The sequence below is a fragment of the Sceloporus occidentalis genome, unplaced genomic scaffold (assembly GCF_023333645.1).
Source record: "Sceloporus occidentalis isolate IW3139 unplaced genomic scaffold, rSceOcc1.0.p SCAF_9, whole genome shotgun sequence".
NCBI lineage: Eukaryota > Metazoa > Chordata > Lepidosauria > Squamata > Phrynosomatidae > Sceloporus > Sceloporus occidentalis.
Genome location: NW_028316989.1, coordinates 7,569,159 through 7,584,740, shown reverse-complemented (window position 1 = coordinate 7,584,740; position 15,582 = coordinate 7,569,159).

Here is a 15,582-nt window from a genome sequence, read left to right as displayed (position 1 = left end):
CTACATTCTGAAATATCTAAAACAAACATCTCAGATAATAAATCACACTAAACAACACAAATCGACACTGGGGCCAAGGTTACATCCACCAGAATTGTATCAATTGTGGTGAAGATATCCAGAGCATTCATATGCTCTGGCACGGCTATTTCTATATATTCCAACTACAATCCAGTTCCAGCAGCAATACTCCTTATTTCCAAGTTCACTCTTCCCATTTGCAATTAGTTTGCAACGCTAATTTCACAACTGGAGCATTCTTTATACTGTTTCTTCATTTACTAGTTTATCAACTTTCTTCTACAATCAATGGGATGTTGTGCTGTTTTTAAAAGCACAAATAGAATCAAATCAATGCTTTACAGGTATTATGGCATTATAATAATTATTATACTTTACCTAACAGTGCCCACAAAAAAAACCACTCACAGCTGTCTGGTTAAAATATACATCAGAATGATATCAGATTGTATTAACATTATACAGTTTGGGGATCAAAGGTACTTTTTTTTTTAGTTTCATCTTTTCAGTAGTAATCACAAATGTTCCTTGAAAATTGCTAATTTATTCCTTCTGGGAGAAAGAGGCTTCTTCTCAGTTCACCTTGGTGTATTTTCAGCTAGGGAAAAACCCTCCTCCTCCCTCTCCCCATGAAAGGAAGTTCTTCAAAAGCCTTTGAATAAGTTTTGGTAAAATTCATCAGAGGATCATTCTGCTACTGTTGCTTTAATCTCTAAGGAGCGAAGTTCATGTTGATCATAACTACATGATTTGCCTTTCTGCATGAACAGAAGGCTCCTATTGCACTTTTTCTTTTCCTAAGAAGGAATTTCAGAAGTATACTTGAAGGAGATGAAATCAATAGCTTCAAAAATGTAGCAAAATTTATCATTGGTTAAAATATCTCCTCTTTATTTCCATAACATAAGAGCAGGATGGCCCCTGTCTGAACGTTAGCAAAAATACAAAGTTATAGCAAATGGTTTCTCTATTTGAAAATAAAGATTTTTAACCCTGGATTTTACACCTTTATTATCTCCACAAAAAGAAAGAAAGAAAGTCTGCATCCAGATTTTGTTCCTGTTCTTTCCAACTTTATACTGGGTTAATATAAACAGACCTAATTGTCTGTTTATGCATCCTAATTTTATAGTGCTATGGTGGCACAGTGGTTAAATGCCAGTACTGCAGCCACAACATTATAAATTCAGTCCTAGAGGAAGGGTCCAAGGTCAATTCAGCCTTCCATCCTTTCGCAGGTCAATAAAACGAACACCCAGCTTGTTGGGGACAATTGGCTTACGCACTGCATTCTACTTAGGGAGTGCTAGTTCACTGATAAGCAGAATAGAAATGCACTTGCTATTGTTATATTATCCCCTTGCAAAGGGAGCAAGTGGTCTTCTGGATTATTAGCCAGTAGCTGGCTGATTACCTGGAGCCTGGTACTGCCAGGATTGTAGGTATCTGGAGCAGGCAGCTGTCCCCAGGAGAAATGCAGAGCAGTAAGCAAGTAGGCAGGCAGCAAACAGGTGTAAGGATCCACCTGGTAAGTCTGTGCAAGATGGGAACCACTGGCTGCTGGAGTGCTGCCTGTTGTTTGCAAGGCTGGACCCAAGTTGCCAGAATCTTGGATGGATCGGATCTTTCAGCATTTTGGTTACCGTCTTCTGAACGCTTGTCAATATGGAGCTTGTCAATATCCTTCTTGAATTATGGCACCATACGTAAGCACAGTATTTCAGGTGAGGTCAGACCAAAGCAAAATAGAGTGGCATTATTACTTCCCTCAATCTCAGAGGGAACTCAGAGAGACAGCCACAAGCCATTGAAATGGAATCATAATATTCTCAAAAACTTAGGAGTTACCATTTTACAGTGTTTACAAACCAATTTTCTCCTGCACATCCGCAAAGTCTTGACATTGGCCACCTCCAGCCAGAGACTGTCCATATAGCTATCACTGATACATAGCTTTCTTCTGGAGCCCTATGGGCTCTTGGGCACTTTCTCCAGTAGTCCTCTGTGGAGAGAGCATAGCTCCACATCACTAAGTCCTTGAATTTGTCATAGCTATTGTCATCAACCCCCAGCACATATCTAAAATTGTCCATTCATTTTCCAGTGACATGGGCTTGCAGTAATCATATAAGCTAAGCATGAGGAACATCTTGTTTTGCACATCCAGCTGCCCAGAATGCACTCTTTCAGATGCAAGCTATCTGCATCTCCTGGGCCATAACATGTCATGCACCTGTTTGAACTCTCAAAGCAGCATCAAGATGAGGTACCCACTATAATGAAGCCACATCTTCCCCTTGGGCTGCAGTAGCTGAATAGGCACTTGGTATCAAACAACTTTAGCTTCCAACAGACCAAAATAATAAATCCCCAAAATGTAATTCTAAAAGGATCTCAGAGCCCCTCCCATGAATGTCTGCTCATTCAGATAAGCCCTGAGCAAGGCCTTTGAACATCCTTGAGCCACTCACAATTAAATGAGAATGCAGAAGTTCGCTGTATTACACTATCTCAAAGTGATTTCTCAAAGACTCCAAGCAAAGCAGCTGGTATGAAGTGGAAATTTACAGGAAAACACTTTTGTGTTTATTAATTTATTTCAAATGTATTTTTGGTTGCTTCAGTGGTTCACCAGAAGTAAGCTATTGATTCACTTTTTAATTAATTAAATAATCCACAGTATTAAAACGCCAACAAAACTCACAGTACATTTTTACATTACCATTCTGTTGTATGTTACATTGGGTAATCTTGGTTTTTTGCCAAGCTGTTTCTGGTTAGTTAAAAAAAATAAAAATAAAAGCACTTGTTATCTCTTATTTTAACTACAGTTAACTACATTAAATTTAATGACCATAATGAAATATGCTACATATTTTTTTCCTTCCCAGAATCAACAACTGAATAAAATACCCATCACCATCCACTACCAAATAGTTGCTGAAGCATGCCAGATATGCATGGAGGGATTTAGAGCCTTATGACATGAGAAAACAAAGTGGAAACAGAGCCAGGGAGTAGTGGCTTTCTTCATGCCTTACCACACGACATCGTGGCTCTTCAGTTCTCTGCCTGCAGTAAACGGTTGTAAAAACACATCTTTTGTCTGGAAAAAATCCATTTTACAAAAGATGCTCTTTTGTGACTGTCTCCCATGGGAAGATAACTAAAGTGCTACAATGTCACGTGGTAAGGCACAGAGAAAGCCGTTGTTTTCTGCTTCCGGTTCTGGTTCCACTTTGTTTTCTTGTACAATAAGATGTCATGTCTGGACCATGATCTTGACAGTCAGTTTCTATTGGCATTCACAGTGAAATAATTTCTCATGCATTCCTATGGTACAATTCCCAAGAAACAGATCACTTTTGTTGTTACTCATGCATGCCTCTCTTACAGATAGGATGAATATGTGTCATCATTTTGGCATCCTAACTGCTAAACTATACTTTACAATCCATATGATTTTTCCACATCAGGAACTCCCTTAGGTTGCAGTCACTAGGCAGTGTACTTTGGGATAGTGCAACTAGTAAATAAGAATGCACAGGTACATAACTGAGAAAGCCAAAAAAGAACCCTTCTGCTTACTATCTTAACTTTCCCCAAACAGGAAGGTTTTGAGATCATGGAGGCATTCAATCACATGGTTCCTTTATTGGCACTGTGAAATAACATGTTTCTAAGAGGTAATATATTTTGGGTATTCTTCCTAACTGCATTGTAGATGACTCTCATGATAGCCATGATATTTGGAAAATGTACTGGCCTTAAGCCTTGATAAGGGATTTAGTAAAGTTTTCCTGTGTCCGATACTCAGGATACCCTAGGGGAACTATCTTATCTTTTTCCATGTTTTGTGAATTTCCATGCTGTGACAAGGATATATCTGTCACACTAGAATTGCAGATTCTAAACACAAGTCCATTTGCTAAATGGTGAACAAAACATCACAGCAAGAACATCTGGTTTCATAACTCCATCTGAAAATAAATAAATAAATGTAAAAGTCTCCACCACCACATTCTCAACAAGCAGATGTGTTATCTCTTCCTCAACCTGTCTGACAAGTGAATTATACAGCAGAGCTTTTTAAAGTTCAAACCATATTGCGTGGCAGATGCTTTGACACTATTAATTCCGGCACTCTATCCTGCCTCCCTATTGTCAGAAATAGTATACTTGGACAAGAAGACTTTTTATTCCGTTTGTGGCATTGTCAGGATCTGAGACCTTCGGAGTTCTTTCCATGCTTGCTAATCATTTATGCTGTACCTGCTTTGCTTTGTATTATTGGATGGTGGATTGTGTGATACTTTTGGTATTCCTGGATGGTAGGGATGCTTATCTTTCTGGAGATGGGTAATGAGCAGATGTGAAGGGGAGGCAAGGTCAGGCCCTTCTCAATGGCTGGTACAGAGAGAGAGACAATGGGACAATCCTGGGAAAAGGGATGTTTTGGAGTGGGAATGAATGGTATTTGAGCACATGAAAGGGGTTTGAATTGCTCAGTGTTTTTATTATACTCTGTAACTGATATTGCTTTAGTCCTAACAACATTGCCATGTTGTGAACTGCTTTAGTTTTTGGAATCAAACTTTCTGTTTCTGATTTATGAACTAAGGTCAGCAGGAATCAAACAGTCCAGAGGTGATTGTAAGTTTGACTAGGGTGGAGTCCTTTTTGGAGGGTATGGGAGAATGTGAGGTCGGTCAACTTTACGGTTCAAAACCATATTGGTGTCACACACAAGTATTGTATCTGATACAGTGAAACTCTCTCTATGGCACAAAGGAGGTCTCTTGTGAACTTCATTTGGAAATTGTTTAGAGCATAAGACAACCCAGAATTCAATGCTTGGTTTGCAAGCCTCTCTTTAAGTAAAATGAATAATCTCTTTGCAAGGATTTGCAGGCGAGAATGTATAATTTAAAAAACAATCTCCCCATTGCAGGAATGTCTTTGAAAACTGTGCAATTCCTTAAGGTATTCTCATAGGGAGGAGAAAGCGTCCCACTGACCCCTCATTCTCCTGCCCCACATGTTGGGACAGCTGGGTGAGATGAAATACCCATTATCAACATCTATAGCTGGTGACAGATGTGACTCACTTGTCTGCTCCCTGCCCTCTGTCACCAGCACACACATGTGTGGTTGATGGAAGGTGGACAAGGAGTATAACCTATTAACAGCTATCATAGCAGTGACAGACAAGTCCCTTGAAATCATAGCCATGTAGTAGCTAGCTTGGGGGAATAGGAGGCAGGGACCAAGTGGAAAGGGTCTGTTGCTATGTTCTGACAGCCATTGCAGGAATGTGATGCAGGAGTAATCGGGGACCTCCTGGGGTCCTGTACAGGTCTCTTGTCATGCCCTGGCTATCAGAACTACATGGCCATACTGGAAGGAAGGCAGGAAAAGGGTGCATTTGTGTTGGAGGAAGAAAGTGTAGCTCTCAAGTCTCCAGGGAAAAATAAGACAGAGAACTCTTCCTTAGCTCCACACCATTAATGACATTACATATATAGAGTGGGGCAGCTAGTGTAATGGTGTTGTAATGGTTACATGGAAAGAAAATAAGAAAAGTGAACTATAACAGAAAGATGCACAAGCTAACCAAATACATCATCAGAGGGGAGTACATTGTAGTTCCTGCTCACAGACAATAAATGTTATATATTTACAGTTAGCACAAATGAGTACTGTCATTCCCAACGGACCCTGAGTGCATCTTTTCTGATGACAAGCAGTTAACATTATGGATAGCATCTGCTCAAATTTTTATCATGATTTAAATTTGTTTTGCATTCACCAAGTCAGATCATAAGAGGAGAACACTGAAATGTGAGCAAATCACAAATGTTATTAATATCTCTGAGATCATCCTAGTGCAGAGGGATGATCTTTATAAGTGAAAAGGAGTGCAATGTACTTTGTTGTCTTCAGTACTCTCTTCAACAAATGGAAGGTATAATAACATGGAGAATTTTGCTTTGGGAATATAATACTGAAGAGTTACCTGTCTAGGTTTTGTTATTGGTATTCTCTGGAGCCATTCAAATGCTTTATGGTAAATGACATTTTGACTTATTTGCTGTTGGTGTCTGAAAAAATACACAATCTCAATGGTTTCCTATCACCTAAGGGCCCATTCACACTACAAAATAAGCTGGTGTGGATACAGGGTTATTTCAGGGTCATTCACACTGGCACTGAATAGACTCAGTGCATTTGAGGGGAGGGCTGGTAAAAAAACCAATTTAACCCAGTTCTATTGGAACCAGGAATTTTAGTGTGTCTTTGCGAAAGAACCGGTATCTTTTTACCAGCCGCAAATGGGAACTTGCTGTCAATTCCATTTGGAGCACAAGCAGGGAGGGGTTAATGTGCAGGGGGTGGCTCATGCCCATCCCTTTGCTCTCGCTCTCTCTCTCTCTCTGCCAACCAAAGCCAAATCCAGGGAGGGGGTTCTCAAAACAAACCAACTTCATTTATATACCCCTTCATACTGAACTAACAGTGTCTAAGGGATTTACAATTGTAAGCTAATTGACCCCAACAATCTGGGTATTCATTTTAGCAACCTTGGGAAGATGTAAGCCTAAGTCAAGCTTGAACCCTTCTGCTGGTATTGAACTTGCAACCTTATGTTTTTGAGTGAGTGGCTGCAGTACAGGCATTTAACCACTGCGCCATCAGTTTTTTCTGTGCTGGACAGTTTCATCAATGTGCATAAAAGCTAAGGCGCCATGCATAGCTTGGAAAGACTTTAACAATGAATATAAAGACATTTAAGCAATCACCTTTGTGCCATGGTAGAGGATGCTCCAGGCCCCGTAACTTCTCATTTAGGGATTGCTTCAGAATGTCACTATATTCATTTTTTAAAACAAATTTCCAAGTTCTGAGACAAGACAAACAAGCCCCATTAAAAGGAACTGGGTGTGTTTAGCTTGGAGCAGGAAAGGAGAAAGGTCACAACAAGTGCTCACATATCTGCACAGCCATGTCATACAGGGTACAGACTTGTTAATTAGAATGAATGTTCTTAGTCCTTGAAAGAAAGATTGAACCATCTTCCTTTAAATAAAAGCAGGATAGATTTATGTGAAACCTTAGGAGAAGCTTCTTAATGGTAAGAGCAGACTGACAACAAAACCAATTATCTAGGACAGTAATGGTTTCTTCCTTGAGATTCTAAAGCAGAAACTAGGAAACTGTTTCTAGCTCTGGATTATTTGTCTTTGGAATAATTTGAACTAGGTCTGTGAGGTCTTCTCCAGCTCTCAAGTCTCTCATTTAACAAAAAACAGACAATTTATCCTGAAATTAGTGGAAATGATGGTGTTATAGAGTCAACTAAAAGCACTTACAGGATGTAGAACAGACCTTTTGATAAAGTATTATAATATGGGAGAAGGGGGCCCTGATTCTTGGAGTCAACATTGTGGCATTTTAAGCATGGTTCCATTTTCTTTACTGAAATATTGGAGAGTGTAAGTAGAATCTCATCTCCTTGGTTGCTTTCAAAGATCTGTACTTTTAGTCCAAGTATTCCTTTTTTGGAAACAAACAGGAGGTTGCTGTGAAGCTATTTCCTTTTTAGAAAAATGGAAATGAGCAAACACAATCCAAGAGGAAGAACTGAAAGGTGTAAACTATTCGCATGTTTTAATGTAAATCAATAGTATTGGAATGAGTGAATGACACGAGGGACAGCTGTCAGAGACAAGGCTAACAAGAGCAGAATATCTTTAGAGGGGATTAAGTCACTGACCATTTTCTGAATAGGTGTGCTGTTGAATGGGAGTGAAGGAAAAAAGGAGAAGGGATTCTCTTATAAGACAGATGCAGGATGGATGCACTGACATATTCACAAGTCAGTTCTCCAAGCGTGTCTTTGGGGATTGTAAGCAAATCCCACAAGAATGTTCTTTCCAAGCAATATCCGATTAGTGGCTCAGAAATACTGCCAGTCAAAACCACAGATGATCCTGATTTTGAATATTATAGGTTACAGAAATTCTTTCCATACACTTTCCACAAGCCAAGCATAATTTCATAAACTCTGATTGGTGTCTCAGAAATTGTGCACAATGTAGAGGGACAGACAACACCTTCCCATCTTTCTACTAGAATTTGGGGTAACCCAATGACACTGATTGGCCGGAGATCAAGATAGACCAATGATAGCGTAACAATCATATAAATATAAGCAAAACTGCACATTAATAGAATAAAAACCTGTCTCATCCAGCATTCTGTTTGTCCATAATGGCCTATGGGATGTCCCTGGAAAGTCTGCAAACAGGACATGGGTCAGTCTTTCCTATTGGAAGTGTAAGAATGCTGAACTCTGAAGAGTCACAAATGCTTCACAGTGGGCAGTAGTAATAGAGTTAGGGCCTAAACAGACAGGCCAAAATAAAGCTGCTTTGGGTCACTTTGGAGGTATGCTGTTTAAATGACACACGCATCTTAAGAGGCCAGAAGCTGCACCAAAGCTGCGCTCCAGTCCTTAAGATAGAAGCATGGCTTTGGCATGGTTTCCGGCCTCTTAGGACGCATGCATCATTTAAACAACATACCTCCAAAGTGATTCAAAGCAGCTTTATTTTGCCCTGTCTGTTTGGGCCCTTAGATAGTTTGAGTAACCCAAAGTGTTTTCTCTACTTATCCTGCTACTCTATTCATGCTTCTGCTTATGAGTTAGTAGTCCTCCTGATCCTTGTGGTGATAGTCAGCCACCTCAGCTAAAAACTATTGATAGCATTCTCCAGCACATTTCATTTGGTGTCTGTCACTGCATTTCATGATGGTAGACTCCATTGTTCAGTGACAGAAAATATATGGCTCTCCAGATACTGTTTAACTGCAGTACTGTTTGCTGTTTGGCACAATCACATTTTTTTAAATGAAAGAGTTAATCGGTGTCTCACATACAGTGATTTTTATTTATTTAATTATTTTTATGTCACACTAGGAAACTTTCCTGGCATTGTCTAGGTTTATATTGATGATCTTGCTTTGGTGATTTATTATCACTTTTAACATTATAGGATAGATGAAATGACAGAAGATACATTTTCTAATATAGAATATATGAATCTAGTTTATAACACAGAAGATATGAGTTTAAAAATTGAATTAATCTTACAGAGAAGACAACGCAATAATCCAGTCCAGACATAACTAAAAGAAATCCAGAGGCATATGTCACAAAGACAAAGGGACTGGACTAACCTTAAATGCAGTCCTGGCTACAGCCACCATATAGCAGCCATCAGATATATATTTACCTAAAATATTTGATGAACTGGATCCAAAACCTTTCTACAGTCTTTCTTTGGGATCCATTGGATAACATATATATTTGGAGACTCTTTGATCAACCATGTGGATCTGTATAACATGGCAGGCAAGATGAGTCTCATCAAAGCTTGGCGTAACAAGTTACAAGTTATGTTACCTGTAATAAGTTATCTAGTTTGTAATGGGAGTGTAACAGCATTGCATTTTAAAACAATGTGGTTAAGTAAAGACATTGTTCCATTATTGCTATCATAGAGCCATAGAATCATACAGTTGGAAGGGGCCTCATGGGCAATATAGTCCAATCCTTTGATAAATACAAGATCTCCAGGTAAAGCATTCTGAGCAGGTAGCTGTCCAGCCTCTTTTTGAAGGCATATAAAGTAAGAAATCCTACCACCTCCCTATGGAATTGATCCCATTGCTGAATTGATCTTACTGTCAAGAAGTTCCTTCTAATGTTCAATCAAAATCTACTCTCCTGTAACTTCAAACCTCAGACCTGACCCTACCTTCTGGAGCAGCAGAGAACAGTCCTGTCCCATCTTCTCTGAGACATTTAAAGAGTACAGTCATGACACACACACACACACACACACACACACACACACACACACACACCAGTCTGACATTGATCCTGCCATTTGCATAACTTCCTTTGCACAATGATCCCTTGCCCTACATGTTGCTGATGTGCCTCCTCATGACCATTTAGTAGCCAGAGGAGAGTATGAGATAGCCAAGCAGTCCAGTTGCATTTCTGCAACCTGATGTACACAGGAAACATCATCCTTCTGGATTTCCAGAAGACCCCTGGAAGCATTATTTTTTTTACCTCCAGACCTTATAAGAAGTATAATGTCTAGCATGTTTCTAAAATATGGGCTTAGTTCTTGAGATACTGGTATCAATACCATAGCACAGATTAAACCATTTGACAACTTAGTAGGCCTTAGTTTCAGCCATCATCTGACCCAGAAAACAAAAAGAATAGAAGCTATCATGACTAATGAGTGGCAGCTCATTCCGTCTGCTTCATTCTTTTTTCAAAATTGAACTGAGCATCTGCTAAATTGAGAAGGGAATAAACTTCAGCATAACTCAGATTTAAGGAAAATCAAATCATAGCCAGCTCACCGTTGTGTGTGAATTATTTTCCATCCAATCTGGGGTTCTAATTGAAAGATCAGCTCAGGGTCTAATCAAGAAACATATTTGCAACTATTAGCCAATTTATCATTTGTCAATGAGTGGCAAAAGGGGGTGGGGGAAATAAGAGACAGGAAAGACATAGAAACCTATGTCACTTCAGAAGAAATGTCAGATATCTTGTTCAAAGTGCCATTAAACAATTTGCTATGCTCCAGCAAAACAGGTGACATCCTAAAGCTCTTGGCAGCATGATGCCAAAACTGTTCATGTTAGCAATGCATGGATAAAAGCCACTGGGGGAAACTCAGTTTAGTTGCTTTCCTCTTCCAGTCTTGACACTTCGGAGGTTCTCTAGTCTACATGGATTTGTTCAGTATTAACAGTTCTTCATTTTAGGGCCCTAAACACTCCATGCATACAAAATCTTATTCTTAAACATAGGCTTGGATCATGAGAGATTGCTGCCATATCCCATATGTCTTTCTGAAGAACAGTAGGCCCATCTTCCCTTCTCAAAACTGGCAGACAGGTAAGCTCTGTGCAGTCTTATTTGGCTCCTACCTTGACAAGAGACAGTCAATGGCCTGTTACAGACTGCCAAAATAAAGCTGCTTCGGGTCTCTTTGGAGGTATGCTATTTAAATGATGCATGGGTCCTAAGAGTCTGGAGGTCGTGCTAAAGCCACACTCCATTCCTAAGCACTGGAATACAGCTTTGGTGCAGCTTCCGGATTCTTAGGATGCATGCATCATTTAAACAGCATACCTCCAAAGAGACCCGAAGCAGCTTCATTTTGGCAGTCTGTAACATGCCAATGGCAGCATCTTTGCTGGATGAGGATTGCCGTGTGTGTTCTTTAATGGTTTATATGGAAGCATTTCATATATTCCTCTCTGGCTCCAGATTTAAATCAACAATTAGACCTTTTCCAATTTTTTGTTTTAAATGTTCATCTTTTAAAGCTTTATCCACAAAACCGATATTATTTGGCAGGTTATCTGAATGTAACTAGTGCAACTGTTTTTATCTGTATTTAATTTAGCATGGTTACATGATTCTTTCTGCAACATTTTAAAACACTGTCAGTCCTTGTAGCATATGTTACAAAGTTTTAGGCTGGGATAAGGGGGAAAGAGTGAATTAAGCTCAACATCATAGAAAGAGAAAAGTTTCTTCCTCCCTCCTCTCCCCAAACTGTGTTAATCAGAAAAAGCTGAAATATAGAATATCATTTCTCTTGAATAAAACTGACAGAATATAAATCACTCTTAATACCTCCAGTCCTTCACAAGAATACAGAAGAAATAAGGCTGTCGCTGTTCTACACACACTTTGTATGCTTCAAAGCCTTTCGCTTTGTCTGGCAATTCTGAATAATAGAGGATCTTGAGCCATGTATATGAAAGTTGGATTAATGTGCAAGATTTAATCTACAGTTTGCAAGGAACAGGCAAATTCCAGGGGAAATCAAGAGTTTAAAAAATGAGACTCTTTCCTGGTTGGGAGGCACAGGTCTGACTTGTAGAAAAGGCCTGGCAGTGTCCTAGGTCTCCATTTGTTGTGAGGGCAGGATTTCAGTCCGATGTTTAGCTGAATCTGCTAAGAGCTAAACAAAATCATAGGACATATCAGGGCTTCACTTTTTCCTGTATTCAGGAATTAGTTATTTTTATTCCAGTTTTGAAGTCATTTCTGAATTTTAGTAAGTTCTAATCAAATGTGACTCAAACAAACTTCTTACCCATGTACAAATAGGACAAAATCTTCCATCTCGCTAAATTCATTGAGTACAACTGGCCATAGCACAGGGAGGGGGATCACTTTGAATATGTCACACAGCTGTCAGGAATAAAAGAGAAGGTGACAAATTCAGCACCACAAACATAATCTGGCCCTTGCACATGCTGAACAAATCCATTAGATATGGTAAGCACATGTATGTTGCTTAGATGTTTCCATGTGCTCCATCTACCCCTGGGATACACAAGACATCAGCTCCTTTGATAATTCCTTCACTGAGAATACCATTGTTCTCAAAACAGTATGTAACACCCTGAAGCAAGTGTTTTCAGTAGTTGTGTTGACAAAGTATGTTGGGGCAACAAAGACAAAGTCAGGTAGACCTTTTTTTAAAAAACCTATCCTCCAATATTGCATTGAGACATGGACATTTATTTTGCTATAAATCAAACATTCAAGAACTATGAGCATTCAATAGCTATGAGCAAGAGCCAGCATGGTATAGTGATTTTAATATCAGACTATGACTCAGGAGACCAGGATTTAATTCCCTGCTCAGCCATGGATACCACTGGGTGACTTTGTGCATCTCTCAGCCCCCCAAAACCCTGTGATAGGTTCACTTTAAGGTAACCATAAACTGGAAATGACTTGAAAACACCCAACAGCAAAGCTATGAACATGGAAAATCTCATCATAGGATTTTTGAACGTCCTTTGGCAGCTGCCCATACCCTCCTTCCAGCCAGCCCTGTATCTCTGTGGGTGAAATGGAATGGGGGCTGTGAGTGAGATGGATCCTCCATTATGTGCTATGATAGCTGGCAAGGTGTGAGGAATGGGACTATGCTGGGAAGATTGCTTGTTGATAACTCATACTACTGCTTGGTTGTCAAAACAAAAGTTTAAATAGTTCTCAAATGCATCCTGGCAAATGATAATTGCTACCAGAATGAGAAGAACTCAAGTATATTAGTTCCTTTGTTACATTTGTCACTAACCATCAAACTGATTATTGCTAGGCACAACAGCAGGCTCTTTGAAATTAACCTCCAAACTAATGGATCTAATGATTGTGCTTTAGGTGAAAATTGCTAGAAAATCCTTCTAGATTTGTATATCAGCCTATGTAGCCCTCACAATGTGAACATAATATTGTGAAGGTGGGATTCCAGCCATAATCCTAGTAAAATGGGCACAAGGGCGCGTTACAGACGGGCCCTTCCGGCGCCCCCCGTCACGTGCTAGGGGTTGGCCGAGGACCTAGCATCAACACCGGCCTCACCCCCAGCACATGACGGGGGCGTAATAATGGCGGCGCCCTATATACACGGGCGCCACCATTATTACGTGCCGGACATGACGCCGCGAGTGCGCACCTCGCGCCTCATGGCGTCACGTCCAGGGCACAGGAAGAAGTGCCATTTCGGCGCTTCTTTTTAGCTGCGCCGAGAAGCCTCGCAGTATGGCCGCTGGGGCTTCTCGGCGCAGCTAATGATGGCGCAGGGAGAGCGCTGCTTTTCGGCGCTCTGTAACGCACCAAGAGATCCTGCCTTGAGAAAGAATATTACACCCAAAGAAAACAGAAGTCGAAATAACCAAATAAATAATAATAATAATAAATAAATGCTTTATTTATATACCGCCCTTCTTCCAATCAGGGTGGTGCACATCATAATAACATATGCAGTATACAATATAAAAACAATAAAACAGATTAAAATATATATTAAAATCAAATACTAGCCATCAAATACTAATAATGAGATATTAATAGGATAATGAGTAATACCATGAAAAATCATGAGTAATGCAAAACAACAGAAGCCTATAAACAATACAATATAACAAAAATAACAACTTATAATGCCATATATGTGCAAATGACAACTATATAATTGTTTCAACAACAAAGTAAAAATAAGCCAATATGTAATGCACAACAGCAGCCTATAGGCAGTGCAATGTGACAATGTGTAATTACAGTACAAGGAACATTTAAAATGGATTAGGAGTACCTGAAAATCCTTCAGGGTACACTTTTTACAGGCCACAGTTTTCTTGATTAGAGCTCGAAGGAACCCCAGCTTCTCTTTTGGGATGCAGAATGTGTGTTTGGTTGAGTCAAGATAAATACCCAGATAAACAAGTTGGGTAGAAAGGCCACTGGTTTTGTCTTCTCCTTATGGAATCCTCTTTGGACAAAAAATACATATCTGAATAATAAGTAACAAGAGGTGATACCACCCAATTTTGCAATCTGTTCCAAAAATGTACTGAAAATCTCAAATGCTTCACAAGCTACTGATCGTTCCATAGGCATCAAGAAGTCTCCAGCAGACAAACTCCTATAGGTAAGCCAGGAGCTGGTGGAAAGAAGATTGGATATCACACTTGTCCACAAAAGTCCTCACCCTACATGACCTAATAATCCAGTGACTGGTGTTGTCAAATGAGAATTGAGATCCTGCATTGCTCTATCAGGCATAAATCTTTAGCACTTTACATTTGCAATCCTGCATTTGGGAGCTAATCAACACTTCAGAAACAAAGCAGTTTGACACGAATTTAACAGTCATGACTCCATTCTGTGGAATCCTGGTATTGGTAGTTTGCTGAAGTATTCAGCTTGGTCTCTGAGAGAACTCTGGTGCCTCACCAAAGTACAAGTCCCAAGATTTTACTGGACAGAGTAATAACAGTTAAAGCAGTGTCAAACTGCTTTATTTCTGCAGTGTGGATACACTCTGGGTCATTCTCCTGCCATGGGCATTTAGTGGCCAACGGAAGATGGAGTAGCAATGTGGCAACATATGGCTGAGTTTCTGAAGCCAGACTCACAGGGACCCAGAGGAGGTCCATGTCTAAGCCTCATGTTGGGACAAACCTGTGCTGCTATAAATGAACATAGTTGTGGCTTCTTCATCTATTTGAATGCATTTTAAAATTAAAATTAAAATGTAAACAGAACAAAGGAAGAAGCAAAGCACTGAATCATTAACATAAACACAATATGCAGAGCATTCAAATGGTAAATCAATGTATTTTTACTGGTAATTTTATTCAAGGTATGCAGACAAACTACAACATTTATTATGCTAATACTTTATAAGTACCCAAAGCTGCAATTCTTCTTTCTAATTATTCCACAGTATTTCACATATTCAGACGGAGAAACAGAAAGAAACATTTTTTGCAAGAAAATGTCATAAATGGAGGTCAGGTCACCTAAGTCTTGTCTCTGTTATTGTGTTTGTTTGCTAACCATTGTTGATGAGTCAGTTTCTCTACATCTACCACCTACTAGCCCCTGTTTATCAAGACCCACAAGTAATCCTTACCATAGCCTTCAAGTTTTTA